This window comes from Macaca mulatta, chromosome 14 (genome assembly GCF_049350105.2).
Source record: "Macaca mulatta isolate MMU2019108-1 chromosome 14, T2T-MMU8v2.0, whole genome shotgun sequence".
In the NCBI taxonomy this organism is placed as follows: domain Eukaryota; kingdom Metazoa; phylum Chordata; class Mammalia; order Primates; family Cercopithecidae; genus Macaca; species Macaca mulatta.
In genome coordinates, this window is record NC_133419.1 from 107,572,311 (window position 1) to 107,588,418 (window position 16,108).

At 36.5% G+C, this 16,108-nt stretch overlaps 1 protein-coding gene across 1 annotated transcript in view; it reads right to left on the reverse strand.

Annotated features, from left to right (window-relative positions):
* The window catches only part of GUCY1A2 (guanylate cyclase 1 soluble subunit alpha 2), a 327,329-nt gene that overhangs the window by 23,797 nt on the left and 287,424 nt on the right, over positions 1–16,108 (reverse strand). The window lies entirely within an intron of this gene.

Sequence of the window (16,108 nt, forward strand, 5' to 3'; positions counted from 1 at the left end):
CATTAAACATCATTGTAAATTAAATATTTATATTTCTGTTTATGTCATTTAAATGTTGGATTTTCCCATTAGAGAAAGATATATATATATATATATATATATATATATATATATAAAATTATATGTATTATATACATGTATATAATATATATATTTCTTTACTGCTGAATATTCAACATTTAGTATAGTACCTAGAGCAAAGCAGGTATTCAACATTAAGTGATAAATGTCAAAAAAATTGGCTGAATTCCCCAACGTATTATTAAAATGGAGTTAAAATAGAGAATTTAATCCTTGAGACAGTCAATAGGCATTGATTAAAAATTCTAAAGAGTAAATTAAATGCTGTAAATTTACTCTGATTAATCTGTCTGGTCCATGCCTTGAAAAGGCCCTCAATGTACAGTTGATATATAACTAAACATGATCACAGTAATGTAGTTATATTGACACAGTCTACACCAAAATAGCTGAAGCCAATGGATAACAAGTGGGAGATGATATCCTTAGTTCTAGGGGAATGTAGAATGTTCCTTGGAGGGAGGAAACCTGACCCCTAGATGCCTACCAAGTAGCCAAACTATCACCCCTTCACCACCAGGCTCTCTTTGCCACTCTGGTTGTAAGGATAAAAGTCAGTCTGAGAACAACCCTTGTCTTGGGGCTGGAGACTTCTGCATATATCAACTCATAAAAAGATAGGTTGAAACTAATGTGACCTAGCTGCATCCCCTGATAACCTTTTCACTTACTTTTAAAAAACTGACTCTAAAATTTATTTGGAAATTTAATATGGTAGAAAGACTCAAGATATATCTGAGAAAGATGACAAGTTAGAGTATTTGCCCTACCAGATATCGAATCTTAGTATAAACATATCTAATCAGTGCACAGATACCATCATATAAACAAATAGACTAATGGAACATTTAATCCAGAAAGGCTGCCATGCATATGTAGATGCTAGATTTATAGAAGAGTTGGCATTTCAGATAGGTGAGAAAAAGGTGTCCTTTTTATTAGAATACGCTGTATCAACTTTGTTTTATGTGGAAAAAAATTCCAAGTAAATTAAAGATCTTGATGTAACAGACATAACTTCACAGCTTTAAAAATAATTGTATTAAGAAACAATTGGTAGTATCAGTAAAAATGTAAAATATAGATACTTTAAAACATAGACTTTTATTTGTCTCTCAATAATAGTTCCTAGATGGGTCATCCAGATTGCCAGGCTGCTCTGTTCCCCTCAGTAATTCAAGGACCTGGTCCTTTTCATTGGTCCTTCTCCATGTCTTGGTGCATATCCAGGGCACCCTCATGTTCCAACTCACGGGATGTGGAAAGATAACTAATTTATCATTTAAGGTGATCTTCATAACTTTGTGTAGATTCAGATTTGTATCTGGCATCATTTTTCTCCTTCCTACAGGATTTCATAAATATTTCTTATACTGTAGGCTCACTGGTAATAAATTCCCTCTGCTTTTTTATGTTTAAAAGTCTTAATTTTGTCTTCATATGTGAAAGATACATTCACTGCAAATAGAATTCTGGGTTTAAAAAGTTTTTTACCCCCAGTAGTTTAAAGAGGCTGTTCCACTGGCTCCCCTCTTGCATCTTTTTGGATATAAAATCTGCTATCATCTTTATCTTAATTCTTCTATATATAACATATATTTTACTTCTGGTTGCTTTTAAATTTTTATTTTATCATCCGTTTTAGGTAATTTAGTTACGATTTCCCTTGATTTTTTTTCCTTGTGCTTTGGGTTTGTTGAGCTCTTGGATCTGTGGGTTTATGGCTTTTATCAAATTTGGAAATTTTCTATTTCTTTGAATATTTTATTCTGTCCACCTCTCCCTCTCAGAGATTCTAATTACACATATATTAGGAACTTGAATTATTTCCAAAGTCCACTGATGATCTACTCATTTAAAATAATTTTCTCCATTTATTTGGGATAATTTCTATTGCTGTCTTCAAATTTATAATATTTTCTTTTGCAATGTCTAATTTGTTGTTAATCACATTCAACATATTTTTCATCTCAGACATTGTCATTTTCCTCTACAGAAGTTCAATTTGGAATGTTTAAAAATCTTCCAGGTATCAATTTAGCCTTTGAAAATATGGAATACAGTTAAAAATCACTCTTTTAATGCCCTTGTCTGCTAATTCTAACATCTGTTTCAATTCTGTACTATCCATTTGGATTAATTTTTCTCTTCATTATGAGTCCCATGTCTCAGATTTTCTTTATGTCTAGTAATTTTGGATTGGGTGCCATATATCATAAATGTGACTTCTTGAGTGTTGGATATTTTTATAATCTCATAAATATTATTGAGCTTTGTTCTGGGATGCAGTTAAATGACTTGGAAACACTTTGTTCCTTTCAAGCCTTGCTTTTAAGATTTGTTAGGCAAGACTGGAGCAGTGTTTCATGAAGGGCTAATTATCCTTCCTTACTAAGGCAAGAACCTTGAGTACTCTCCCCAGTGTCCTTGATTTATGAGGTTTTCCATTCTGCCTGAATGGAAACAGCCATTTTTTTTTTTCCAAGTCCTGTGTAAGTGCTAGGTGCTTTTTCATCTAATCTTTTTGGGTATCTCCCTCACACCAGGGCTCAGATAGTTTCCTCACATATGTGCACGAATCACTACTCTGCAGAATACATAATGAGGATCCTTGGAAGATGTCAGGGGGTCTTTTTGCAACTCTCACTTCTCTGATACTCTGTGACCTTTAGCCTCCTTGGTCTCCCAAGACTCTCAGCTCCATCTCTTCAACTCAAGAAGTTTGTTGGGTATCTCCTGGTTTGTCCCTCCCTGAGCCACACCCTGGATGCCTCTCAAGGCATTTAGGGCAATCATAGGGCTCATTTAATTTTTTTCTTATCTCTCAGGAATCACTATCTTCCATTGTCTAATGTCCACTGTCATGAAAACTGTTCTTTCGTATATTTTGTCCTGATGTAAAAAATTTTAAGATGGGAGTGTAAATCTAGTCACTGTACCCCATATTGGCTGGAAGCAGAAGTGAGACCTACTTTTTTTTAAAAAAAGTAAACTATTTGAAAAACTTAAGCCTGTTTCTCATGAGGGAGTCTCTATTTGGACTTAAAGCAAAACATGCTGAGTATCAGTATTCCTCTTAAACTAAGTATGAAGCACCTTTCTCTAAAATTAGCAAAGCACACTGCAATATTAGTATATTTCTTTGGGTCTGTTTACTTTCAGAAGGCCAATTTATATTGTTATCTTGTACAATGCATGTTTGCTTGAAGTACAACCAAACCTTAGATGTGAAGACTGTCAGTTTGAGATTCTAATAACTATAGAAATCTTTTCAAGCAGGAGGAGAGCAGAAGTGAGTATTACATTGATACATTTTATAGACTCTTTTTACTCTTCTTTCTGTTAAAAAAAAAAAGACTCCATACACCATACCAACTATTTGAAAGGCTTATCTAGTTCTGTTTCTGCCTCCTTTCAAAAGACCTGAGGCTTTCTTTTTAGTCTAATTTTTAGAATTATAATTTATTATAACCTGAAAAATGCTGAAGACAAAAACTCTGATATTCTTGAGGGGGCAGAGGGTCATGGAGAGGAATAGTTCATTAAATTAAAAAAACAAAGTCTTGTCTCTTAGAAAATTATCTAAAAGAGGCACAAGAGTATCAACAACCACATAAACCACACTGACCCACTGTCACTACCTATCATGGAACAGGACTCAGAATTATTTAGTTTGGGAAGTAAGGCGATGCCACTGGAAACTTACAAGCTGAATCAGCAGACTGTTTTCTTTTGCATTTCTTTTGACAATTTATTGAGATTTCCCAGGAATTATTGCCTATATAAGGAAGTCACTGATTGCCTCATTCAGAATGTGCCAAGAGTATCTAGCAGTAAGACAAACAGTGAGATAATTTAACTATCAGTGAGGGCTTTACATTCATTTAGACAAGATTTAACTTTGTTTAAATGGGTTAACCAAGCAGTCACATTTGCATCCATCTGGCCAGTATGCTGTAGTTAAAGGGGATTACTTTGCACTAAACCAATGGTTCTCACCTGAGGTCATCTGAGCCTCTCAGTGGACATCTGGCAATGTCTGGAAGCATTTTTGGTTTTCACAACTGGGAGGGAGAGGTACTACTGGCATCTATGTGGCAGAGTTAGAAATTTCCTATAATAGCTTCCCAGCCCTGGAAAAAAATTTTCCAGCCCCAAATATCAATAGTGCCAAGACTGAGAAGCTGTACTCAGTAGACCTCTAGCAACCTATTAATCTTAGTAAATGAGGATAAACAAAAATATAAATGTTTTCATCTGATCAAAGCTTTGACAAAGCATACTAGACTTTAAGAGAATGTTCATGGAAAAAAAAATGTTTGTCCTAGGGATTTATTGAAAAACACAAAAGCTTCAGGATATATCCTGAGGTTAGGCTATCTATCACCCAATCTTTTATGTATTCAATGTACAAAATAATGCAAAACTCTGGGACACGTTAAAGTCCCCAGTTATCAAAAGATTCAGTTATTCTCACAATATTCTGCTTATTACCAGGCTCATAAACAACTGCATTAAAAAAAAAAAACGGTCCTCTTACAACTTTTAAAAGTAGAATGCTTGTACAGTTCTATCTCAGCAAGCCAAAACTCTCTTTTAGCTTAGTAAAGCAGGAATGTTGGGTTAGGAGGGCGGCACAGATCCTTTAGTCCATCCAGCTCCCTCATTTTACAAATAGACTGAAGCTCAAAAGAGCACAATGAAAACATTACATTAGTGTTAGGGTCAGCTCTAGATCTTAATTCACTTGGCTCTGAGTTCCGCGCATTATAAAAAATGTCCAAATTGCAGTGATGCCTCAGGCTGTTTCTACTAGGCCCATCAGACTTGATCAGATAAAATAAACAAAATCAGATTTAATCTGGTTTTGCCTACTTCATCTACACAGAAGAGTTAGCATATTCCAATTGAAACCCAGAAAATACTAGTTACACATTTATTAAGTCCAATACCAGAAACCTTCCATCCCTTCTCCATCTTACTGTTCATACTTTTCTACACTAAATATTTCCTGACTGGTCTACTCAGCACACTCCCTAAAATGCTTGCTGCATTCAAGCCTGTGAGCTTTTACTCATATGGATTGCCTCATCTAAAATACATCCAACCTTAATCACAGACTCTGCTCTAAGTGCTCAGAGTATAAACAGAAATAAGTCTTCATTTGTTGTTTTAGAGTTTTCATTTGCTGTAAAAGATACAATAGCTAATTGAAATTAGGATCATTGATACAAAGTTAAAGTATAAGAGAGGGCAGGGCACTGGTGACAGGTGGGTGGGGCTGACCAGGTCTGGAGAATCGGTAGTCTCTCTCAGGAAAATACTCTTTGAACTCAATGCTTCCCCACCTTTGGCTAGGTTTGGAAAGAGTGATGCAGCTGTAGTCAGAGGGGTGGGGGGAGAACATCCAGGTAAAGTGAAAATAATGTTCGAAGATCCTAAAGCCTGAAGAGCTTTGGCACATTTTTGAAACTGAAAGGAGTTCAGTTTCCTGAACTGAAAGTATATACCCCTCAAGGTAGCTGCTTCTTAAAGAAAAGGGGAGGGAGGCAGTTTGTAAGGCTGAGGGAATATACCCCACAGCAGATCATATAGCACAGGGTTTGCCAGTGTTGGCACTATTGACATTTTGGGTTGGATAATGCCTTTTCGTGGGTGGCTTGCACTGTGCATTATAGGACGATTACTGTCCCTGGCCTCTAACCACTAGATGCCAGCTGTAAACAGAAGGAAGAAGTTATGTCCTGTTAGTTCTGTTGCATAACTGACAGGGCGCAGGCTTTATATCCAATCCTGGCTCTACTATCTACTTAATGGTGGTAGAAATTCTCCAGCCAACAGCATTGTGATTTTCTTTGGGCAATTCGCGCTCTGCAGGTTTGGTGGGACTGACTCCACCCCCAGGTCCAGGAACAGACCCAAACTGGCAAGGGTATGATAGTCTCCCGAGGTTAGCAAATAATTTAAGAAAAGACAAGAGTAAATCTCAGGAGTTGTAAGAGACCTATAAGGAGAGACCCTCTTTTCCCTCAGCTAGTGCAGGATACATTTGTGAACACGGTACAGCATTCCAGTGAACAGCTAGAGCCAATTTGACACCATAGTTGTCGGAGTGAAGGGGACTTGGGCTGTAGCAGACCACCCTGTAGAGCCTGAGGATGAGGCTAGTGCTGGGAAGGCAAACCAAAGAGAACAACAGAGATGCCAAGTTCATGGCAATATCAATTTTGCAGCTATATCTAGCCTCTTAGAGAGCTAGTCCTACTTCTGGACTTCTGTTATTTGAGTCAATGGATTCCTTTAATTGTTTATGCCACCTTATTTTGTCACTTGCAAAAGAAAGACACGTAAAAGATACTCTAGCTGTGTGAATTTTAGGCATGTCAGCTACCTCTGTGAAGTTTTTATTCATAAGATGATAATGATAATACCTTCTTGGCATGATTAATACCTTCTTAGGTGGGCTGTTAGCAGAATGAACTGAGAGAAACAATAGGCCCACAGTAGATGTTCAAAAACATGTAAGTTCCTTTCCCACACTTCCTGATAGCCATTATATTTCTCATGGTGTCAAGGACAATGCCACACACCCATTTATAATTAAGTAAATAGATTTATTAATTCTGGAATGTGCAAGTCAAACTGAAACCATGATTAACATTACAAGCTAGCAAGTTAAATACAAATTTGTATTGAAACAGTCCTATTTGTGCAAGAAAAATATCCAAATTAAAATACATCTATAAGAGAAAAAGAAGAAAGTCTTTTAGTAGAACAGCCAATAAACTCTTCACTCATGTTTGCATTGAAGTATTGCTTTTAGATTTATGTGATTAAGATTTTAGGCTTTGGAAAAGTAATTAACTGCTCTAACAGAAAGAAGCTTAAAATCATTGTGCACATTGTGAGGTAAGGGTGAAACAAATATTTAATCCTTTTGCCAGAATTAGTTAAAATGTGTCATAAACTTTTATCATTAAATACTCCTTTAACCAATAAAATGAGGTAAGTAAAATTTTTTACATTTTTGTCTCGTTCTTAGTAATATTTTTCTGACAAGAAAGTCAATGTTTTAAATTCAAATTTTGAAAGCTCAAGATTCTTAGGAAGAAAACAATCAGCTCACTCTAGTAGGTTTTACAATTTCTGCTTATTTCCCAGATGTGCAAGGAAACAGGGTGAAATAATCTCTGTGACTATGTGGCGTTTTTCTATTTATCAGAGGACTGAGCCTCCAGTCTGATGGTGTCAGAATGTCACATTCTCAAGTAATACACTAGGACAAATAGCACTTTGGGCAAAATATCTTACTGTGTTTACTATAAACATTACAGAAGCACCATTCATAGATAAATTTAACTTTACAGACAGTATTTGACCAAATAATTATTCTCATCACTGGTAATTTCAGACCATACAATATGAAGTATTATGACTTTTATAAAATAAAACATGGTAAAATTTTAAATAATATTTTGCAGCTGGGGAAGAAAGTGGGTTTGTAATCTTGTTTACATTTTCTGATGAGGAAGGATAAAACCCTACAAACCACTGATTAGGAGGGCATGTCTAGAATCATACAACTGATGGCACTGAATAAAATGTCAGATATTGCTGTGAGGATATAGCAATATGGCTCAAATTCACCACTACTTTCTCACAGGGCACTCATTAATGTGTATGTTTTCATTTAAATATATTTGATACCTGATAAGATGTTTAAATTTGACTCAGTTTGTAGGAGTGTTATTATTAAGGCCTATAAGCTGAATATGAAATTTACCTCTGTGCAAAAAGTCTTAAAAATCTTTTCAAAGAAACAGATTTAAATCAACCGAAATACTTGCATTGAATATGCCTGTACTTAGAAATAACCAGCATATAACTTAGTGGTTAAAATATTCCTACCTACTTATCAATTCACTCAGTTAATAAGGAAAATCATTTTCTGTCAAAATGCAACTCTTAACAACAGATAATCTGGAACAAAATTTCTAGGAAGAAAAAAATTTCATAGCAGCATAAATTAAAAAATGATTTTAAAAACTTTAAATATGTAGAAATGAAATCCTTTGAAAATAGATAAAGGGATTTAGGAAAGGATTCTCATAGTATTACATGTGTGTTTATCATTAATTCATTCATTTAAATTACTCAGAGAAAAAACATGCATTTGACAGAGGTGTAAGAAGAAAAGAAATTTTAATAATGAATTTGATTGTTAAACATAATAATGCCTATCATCTTTCGTAAGCCATAATTTCTTTTAAAAATAAGAATAAATAGCATAGCTAAGTTTACATTCCAGAATAAAAGTACAGGAACAATATTAAACCCCTGAGTTACAACGTAGAACTCTTGGCTACACACTGGAATCAACTGGGGAGCTTTAAAATTGCTGCTTTGAATTTGATTACCGGAGAGTAAGATTTAACTGGTTTGGGATGAGGATTGGGTATTGGGATTTTTAACCCTTCCTAGGGTTTCTAATGTGCATCCAAGGTTGAAATCCATGAGTGTACAAAAATCACTTAATGTTTCACATATATTCACAAATAATCAATACTGCACGATCCAAATAATTTATATACCTCTACTCTTTGCCCAGGAAATCATTTTCGCCAGCATTCTGTAAATTCCTTCACATCCATATACACAGATATACTACTACTTCAATTAGGAAACACAATATTCCATTTTGCTCCCAGGACACTGAAGTTATCAACAAAATATTCCCTTATATCTCCTGATGGCTTTTAAAGGGCACAAAAATATGTGTTTAATTAAAATATTAGCAACTAGAACAGAACTGTGAAGCCTCCTCAGACTTAATGCATTCTAGTTGGTGTAAGACAGAGAATTTCCTTGAGACCTCAGCACATCTGTTTTCATGGCAAACATGAAACAGTTTGGGTGGCAACCCAGGCTCATTTATAGAGCATTTTATATAAACTTTTTATAGAAAATAAAAAGTGCTTGTGGGGGGCAATGGGACTCCAAAGGGAAGCGACTTTGTCTTGGGCGTTGGTCATTCCAGAAGCCCTGGCAGCAGCGTGGTGCTGGGGGGGGAGGGCATTTTACCGAAAGAGGTGTTACCCTTTTGGAAGGTGTCATAGGCTTTGGAATCTGACCCATCATTTATTATATTATATTGGCAATCTTGGCAAGTTAAACATTTTGATAATCCTCTTTCTGAACCCTTTTTTTCATTATTAGAAATGAACAAAGCATAATGATAATGTATGTTTATACAAACCCCTATAAAACTGATTAAATAGTCATAGAGTGTTATCAAGGGAAAAGAACAAGGGAAAGTGTTTTCTGAAAAGTTAAATTGTTTTAAGAGTTTGAAAAATAACAGAAAGCTAAAATAAAATTCAAAGACCTACAATATCAAATGTAAATCAAGCTGTCATAACTAAGCCTAAGGAGGTATGACTACCAAATGTCATGTGGTGTCCTAGATGGGACCGTGAAACATAAAAGAACATTAGGGAAAAATTAAAATATGAATAAATTATAGACTTTAGCTAATAATAATGTATCGATACTGGTTTGTTAATTGTAACAATTGTACCATATTAGTTTTGGGTGACTAGGTGTGGGACACTTGGGTGTTCTATATAATAATCTTTGCAAATTATTCTGCAAAACAAACAATTCTAACATCAAAAGTTTATTTAAAAATGTAAATCATACGCTTCTCCACCAACAAAAAGGACATATTTACAAAATGTTTCTTTTTTTTTCAGATGGAGTCTCTGTCACCCAGGCTGGAGTACAGTGGCGCCATCTCGGCTCACTGCAGCCTCCACCTCCCAGGTTCAAGCAATTCTCCTGCCTCAATCTCCCAAGTAGCTGGGACTACAGGTGTGCGCCACCATGCCCGGCTAATTTTTGTATCTTTAGTAGAGACAGGGTTTTGCCATGTTGCCCAGGCTGCTCTTGACCTCCTGGCCTCAGGTGATCTGCCCGCCTGGGCCTCCCAAAGTGCTGGGATTACAGGCGTGAGCCACTGCGCCTGGCCAACAAAATGTTTCTTATTGTTAAAAATGTTTCTTATCTTCAGATTCAGACAGTAAGGGACTGTAATGTGAAATAAAGTAATTGAAAATGATAATATCAAAAAATAATTAACAAGTGTTAGGAACGAGTCAACCAACCGATAACCAAGCTAATTCTTTGGTACATACAGCCCATACTCTGTGTATTGATGTTATTACTAACATTTATTCTATTTGGGCATTAGATGGCGCTCATGTTCATTTTACTGAGCAGGTTGGCTCTTTAATGTCAGCAGTAGGTCTCTCAACTGGAGAAATGTCTTTAAGATTTGACGCAATATTACTTTTAGGGGTTAATTATGAAAACGAAATCAACCTCATAAGGCTCAAAGCTTTGGATTGGGTGGCAAAATTCAAACAGTGAACAAAACTGGAAATTAAGAAATTGCTAACCAAAATTCCTAAGTCCCAAGGAATCCAATGGTGGGCTTCAAGACATCCTGCTCAGACCCACTGAAGTTGTGGGCACAGATGTGCCTATGTTGCATCCATAGTATCTGTCACCTTTTCAAAGAAGTTCATAGATTTCTCAAATTTTGAGAACCATTGCCCTAAGTTTCTTTTCAGTTCGAAATCATTGCTGCATCATCAACACCCACCAGTGGATTTTGTATTTAGTAGGCAATTTTTAAATGCTTGTTGATTGAATGAATAAGTAAATTAATAAGCAGAAGAATAAATGAAAAGGAAAGGAAATGCTATGCCAGGCACAAATGTTCCTCTCTCCCTCTTCTAAATACTTGCACCATGGTATTTTTGACACTGAAGGCATTGGATGCTCATTCATCTTTGTATTCCTCAAGATTTGGAAACAAAGAATGAGAAGCACCACTTAAACAAGAAATCTTGAATCAGTGCTTTATATCTAGTCCCACTTCTGCTTGTCAGATTATTCCAATAACTGATAAAGTAACCTCAGACTGGACTTCACAAAATTGTATGTTGAAATCCTCCCAAATTTAGCTGGTTTTTAAAAACTAGTTAGTGGCTGCAAAAAGAAAACAAAATATTGGTAGTGGGGGCTAAAATCACTACTCAAAACTCAATATTTTTCTTTTAGTATAGCTGTGCTGTTTTTATTTATTTTGATAGTGCCCTTAGTACAAAATAAAAGAATAATAGAACCATGAACTGGTGAGTCTGTGGACTAGAACATGTCATTTGATTTAACTGGGGCTCTTCTTTTAACCTGGACTTTGAGAAAAAGCTCTGAAATTTGAAATAAAAGGCTTGGTAGTATTTATTTGTGATTAGCAAGTCACCAATCCCATTCAAGCAAACAAAAGAAAAAAATACTAGGAAATTTTCCTTTTCAGAAAGGGGAGCTGCTAAATGAAGAACATATACAAAGTAGTCATCAAAGACCAATTGTGTGTGTGTGTCTGTTGCACACAATGTCAATTTTAAGGAATCCCTTTGCATACAGAACATGAATGGTTAGTACTGATTTGTTTTATTTTGACCCCATTCCCCCAGACACATGAAATTCAGAATAAGAAATACGTAGTTTCAACCAAAGCAATATCTTCATTAGCAAATGCACTTATCATTATTATTTATATGTTTACATATGTGTAATTTTATAGGACTATTAAAATACATAGTTATTTTGATATATTTTATTATGATACAAAGTCACCTGCAGATCTTAAAACACACCAAGCTCTTTGTCTCCCCTGATCCTTTATTATTGTTTCCTCTGACTGTGCCCCAACACTTCTCTTGAGAAATTCCCAGCACCACAGAGGCCCAGCTTAGCCATCATCCCTGCTCCAGACTGTGTGTAAGTTGTTTCTTCTGGTTTTCTCAATCCTTCATCCAGCTGGAGAGTTTCTCACTTTTCAGACCACGGCTTTAGAAGTCCCTTACTCTGGGAAGCCTTTCATCAGGAACTTAGGAATCCCTGATATGAACTATATTCATGATTCTTCTCTCCTAACAACATTTGCTACACTGTATTTTGATTGTTTTGTTTTGTTTTCATTACCTGTCTCCTTTGCTTAGTATTGAGCTCTGGGAAAACAAAGATACAACAACATTTGTCTTACTCACTGTTATATTCCCAGCAAGTACCAGAACCTTCCTGGCACATACAGTGATTCAATATTTAAGTAAAAAATGGCCAGCCTCAGTGGCTCACGCATGTAATCTCAGCACTTTGGGAGGCTGAGGCGGGCGGATCACCTGAGGTTGAGATCGAGACCAGCCTGGCCAACATGGCAAAGCCCCATCTCTACTAAAGATACAAAAATTAGCTGGGCATGGTGGCGCATGCCTATAGTCCCAGCTACTTGGGAGGCTGACGCAGGAGAATCACTTGAACCTGGGAGGCGGAGGTTGCAGTGAGTCAAGATCATGCCACTGCACTCCAGCCTGGACAAGAGTGAAACTGTCTCAAAAAAAAAATATATATGAATTCAAACCATTTCTTTAAAAATCTCTGAACATAAATTAATATGTTTTTGAGTTAGATATTTGAAATGTATTTTGTTTTCTTCAACTGTTTCACCTCATAAAGGGAGTTTCCTAAAAAATGAATTTAAGTAAATAATAATTTGACAGAAACTTGCTTAAGGTATTCCTCCATTCCCTTTCAGTTTACATTTTTCTACCAAGTTAAAAACAACCACATGAATAAATGAAACAAGGTAACTTGGGTCAAATGAGTGTATCCAAGCCATGGCACCTGCCCTGTGGAATTATCTAAGGATGACCTGAGCCTCTTTCAGAGATGTACACCAGGAACCAGTAACACAGCAGAAGGCCAGGACAGCTACTGTGGGCCGCAGTCCTGCAAGCAGTCTAAGGGCAAATGGCAGGCAGAATTGGCCAACACAAGAGTTTATTCAACAGATTCAATTTGTCAGACCCTTCTACTTCCCAAGTTAAAAGGAAGAAGAGTACAAGAACCCAATAAGGAACTTTTGTTGACCTGGGTTCATTTTTCATATTGTCACATAGCTAGATCCACAAAATTGGCTCCAATCCCTGAATCTAATCACCCTATCCTTCCCTCCTGCCCCATCTCACTCTCTCTGGTCACTTGCCCTTAAGTGCCTTTATCCTGTTTACATAGGAGGAAGCTGTCTTGAGTGCTTATTCCAACCACACTGTTAGGTAATCAAGGCTTTTTATTCTTCAAATTCTGAGAAGTCCTTGCTCAAATCATGGTTTAAGAGTCTTGGATTTAAGCCTATTTGAAAAATCAGTGTTTCACTCCTGGTTATGCAATATATTATCTACTTGCCCTTACGAGTGAGTCATTGTTACTCTCTCAGCTTTCATATCTCTATGTGTAAAATGAGGATAACATGGCTACCTGACAGTGCAGATGTGAGGATAACTAACTATCCTCATCATCCCTGGCATTTTATTGAGCGCTTAGAGTGCGCCACACTCTGTGTCAAGCCCCTCGCATCTATTATCTCATTTGATTTCATTTACTAGATTAGTTTTACCACCAAACCTTATTCTACTCAGATAAGCATATCTCCAAGTATACAGACAGCTTATGTAGATAATGTTTATTAAAAAGAAGCCTCCAACAATCGATGTTATTACTTTTTAAGAATATTAATTTTCATAATAGAAATTTAATTACACTGTTCAGAAATAATTAGGATTGCAGACTGACTTATTTAAGAAATCCTTTATTTTGGTAGAGAACAACTCAGACATTTATAATATTTCTATGTATCTTCTTATTGACATAAATTCTTATTGGCTAAAATACTATGATATTTATTTTCATGGTGTATATATGTGAGAATATACATATCCTAAAATTATCAGAATTATACCAAGTAGTTCAATTTAAAAATACATTTTTAAAAGTCAATCAGGTAAAGGCATTATCAAAACAAAAATGAAGCCATGGTAGAATATCGTGTATAGTATACAGTAACATTTAAATATGTAATTATTTTTATCACAATATTAATAAAGTATTCCCATTGATAGGTGTTAGTAATATTTCAAAGTACTTTGAGCCAAATGTTTGAAATGGTCAATTATCTTATGAGCTTAAAAGTAGTCAGTGACAGGCATTTTCATGTTTAATTAAATGCTTGACTCTCCAGTGACCACCACAATGACAGCAATGGACCCTAGTTTCTTACTCCAGATCTTTTTTTTTCCCTCCTTTTATATACCCATCCATGGACTGCGCAGTACTCTGGGGGCCAGGGGAGGGCAAGGAAAAGTAGATCTTACCCATTGCAATACCCCATTTTTCAACTGGTAGGCTGGAACAGACTAAGATTTTATGAACTGTAAGAGGTTTTAACGGATTCTGAAGGGCATCAAGAGTATAAGATTGACTAAGTATATTTTATTTATTGTGATAACACTGCATCCTTCTACAGTGCCTGACATATAAAAAGCAGATCAGTTCGGGCGCAGTGGCTCATGCCTGTAATCCCAGCACTTTGGGAGGCCGAAGCGGGTGGACTGCGTGAGGTTAGGAGTTTGAGACCAGCCTGACTAGCATGGTGAAACCTTGTCTCTACTAAAAATACAAAAATTAGCTAGTCATGGTGGCGGGGGCCTGTAATCCCAGCTACCTGGGGAGCTGAGGCAGGAGAATCCCTTGAACCTGGGAGGCGGAGGTTGCAGCAAGCCGAGACCAGGACATTGCACTCCAGCCTGGGCGACAAGAGTGAAACTCTGTCTCAAAACTAAAAAAAAACAAAAAACCCCACAGAAAAACAGATCAATAAATGTATATATATGGGGTAAGCAAGCAAAAATTAAGTAGTACATTGACAGATTGTATTTCTGTTTTAGAATATTAATATGGGCTACCGGATGGAGAATGGCCTTAGTGGGGCGGGCAGGAAACACTACAGGCTAAAAGTTTTTAGTGACGTTTAAGTGATAATGATAATGGAAAGAAGGAGACTGACTGGAAACACATGTAGGAGAAAAATTGATAAGACTTGGTGACTGACTGGATACAAAAGATAAGAGAGAGCATTATAAAGAATGGTGTCCCAAACCTGGCTTAGTGGGTTGGTGTTATCGACTGGAATAAGACCTAAAGGAAAACTAACAAGTTCCCTTTGGGTGGGATAAAGGTGGTGGCAGATTGTGAAATAATTTTGAACGAGAGAGTTAAATCTGAACCGACAGATACCAACTTTGAGGTGGTTCTAAATGTTCTGGCTATGGCGGACTTACCAAAGAGTATGTGGCATGGGAATCAAAAAGAGCTGGATGAATAATTTTGGAACATGAATATTTAAAAGATCCATAATCAGGGGTAAAACAAAGGACCTGAAGCCAAGCGGAGAGTGTGAAATTTTAGAGCCAACAGGTTGGGACAGTTGGTCAGAACAAAATGGCGTAACAAAACTAGGAAGTAAGAGATGCACGAGAAGTCAAGTGTTGAAGTATGAGGTAAAGTGTGAAAAAAAAAAAAAAGGAGTCCATGATATCAATGCAAATCTGTTAGGACAAGAGCCATTCCCATAGCAGGGCCTGAATAAGGTCTGGAGAAAGAAGGAAGCTGCAAAGAAGGACATCCACATTGTGGTGAGCCAAGTCAGGGGCCCATCCTGACAACATGAGACCAGATTCAAGAGCTGTCCAAATTCAAGAGCTATCCTGTGGGACACAGCCCACCTTGAGAGTTTCCTGGCTTAGAGTCTCTGAAGGAGGCTCACTGAATCTGTCAAACACAAGCCAGCCACTGGCATTTTTCCACGTCTGCAAGATGAGAACATGCGATGGATGACATGAACTTCTCCATTACATGACCTTAGTCTCTTGATCTTGGAAGAAAACCACATTCTTAATTTCTTATGCCCCTGAAGAATTTTCAATCTACTAAACACAGTACTCAGGACACATTTTTCAAGGGCTCCTTTGCTCCAGTCATTTAAAAAGAATTCACTGAAAAAGTATACATACATTTATGGAAAAAAAATCACAGTTTCTTAAAAATAAAAGGAAAAACAACTTAC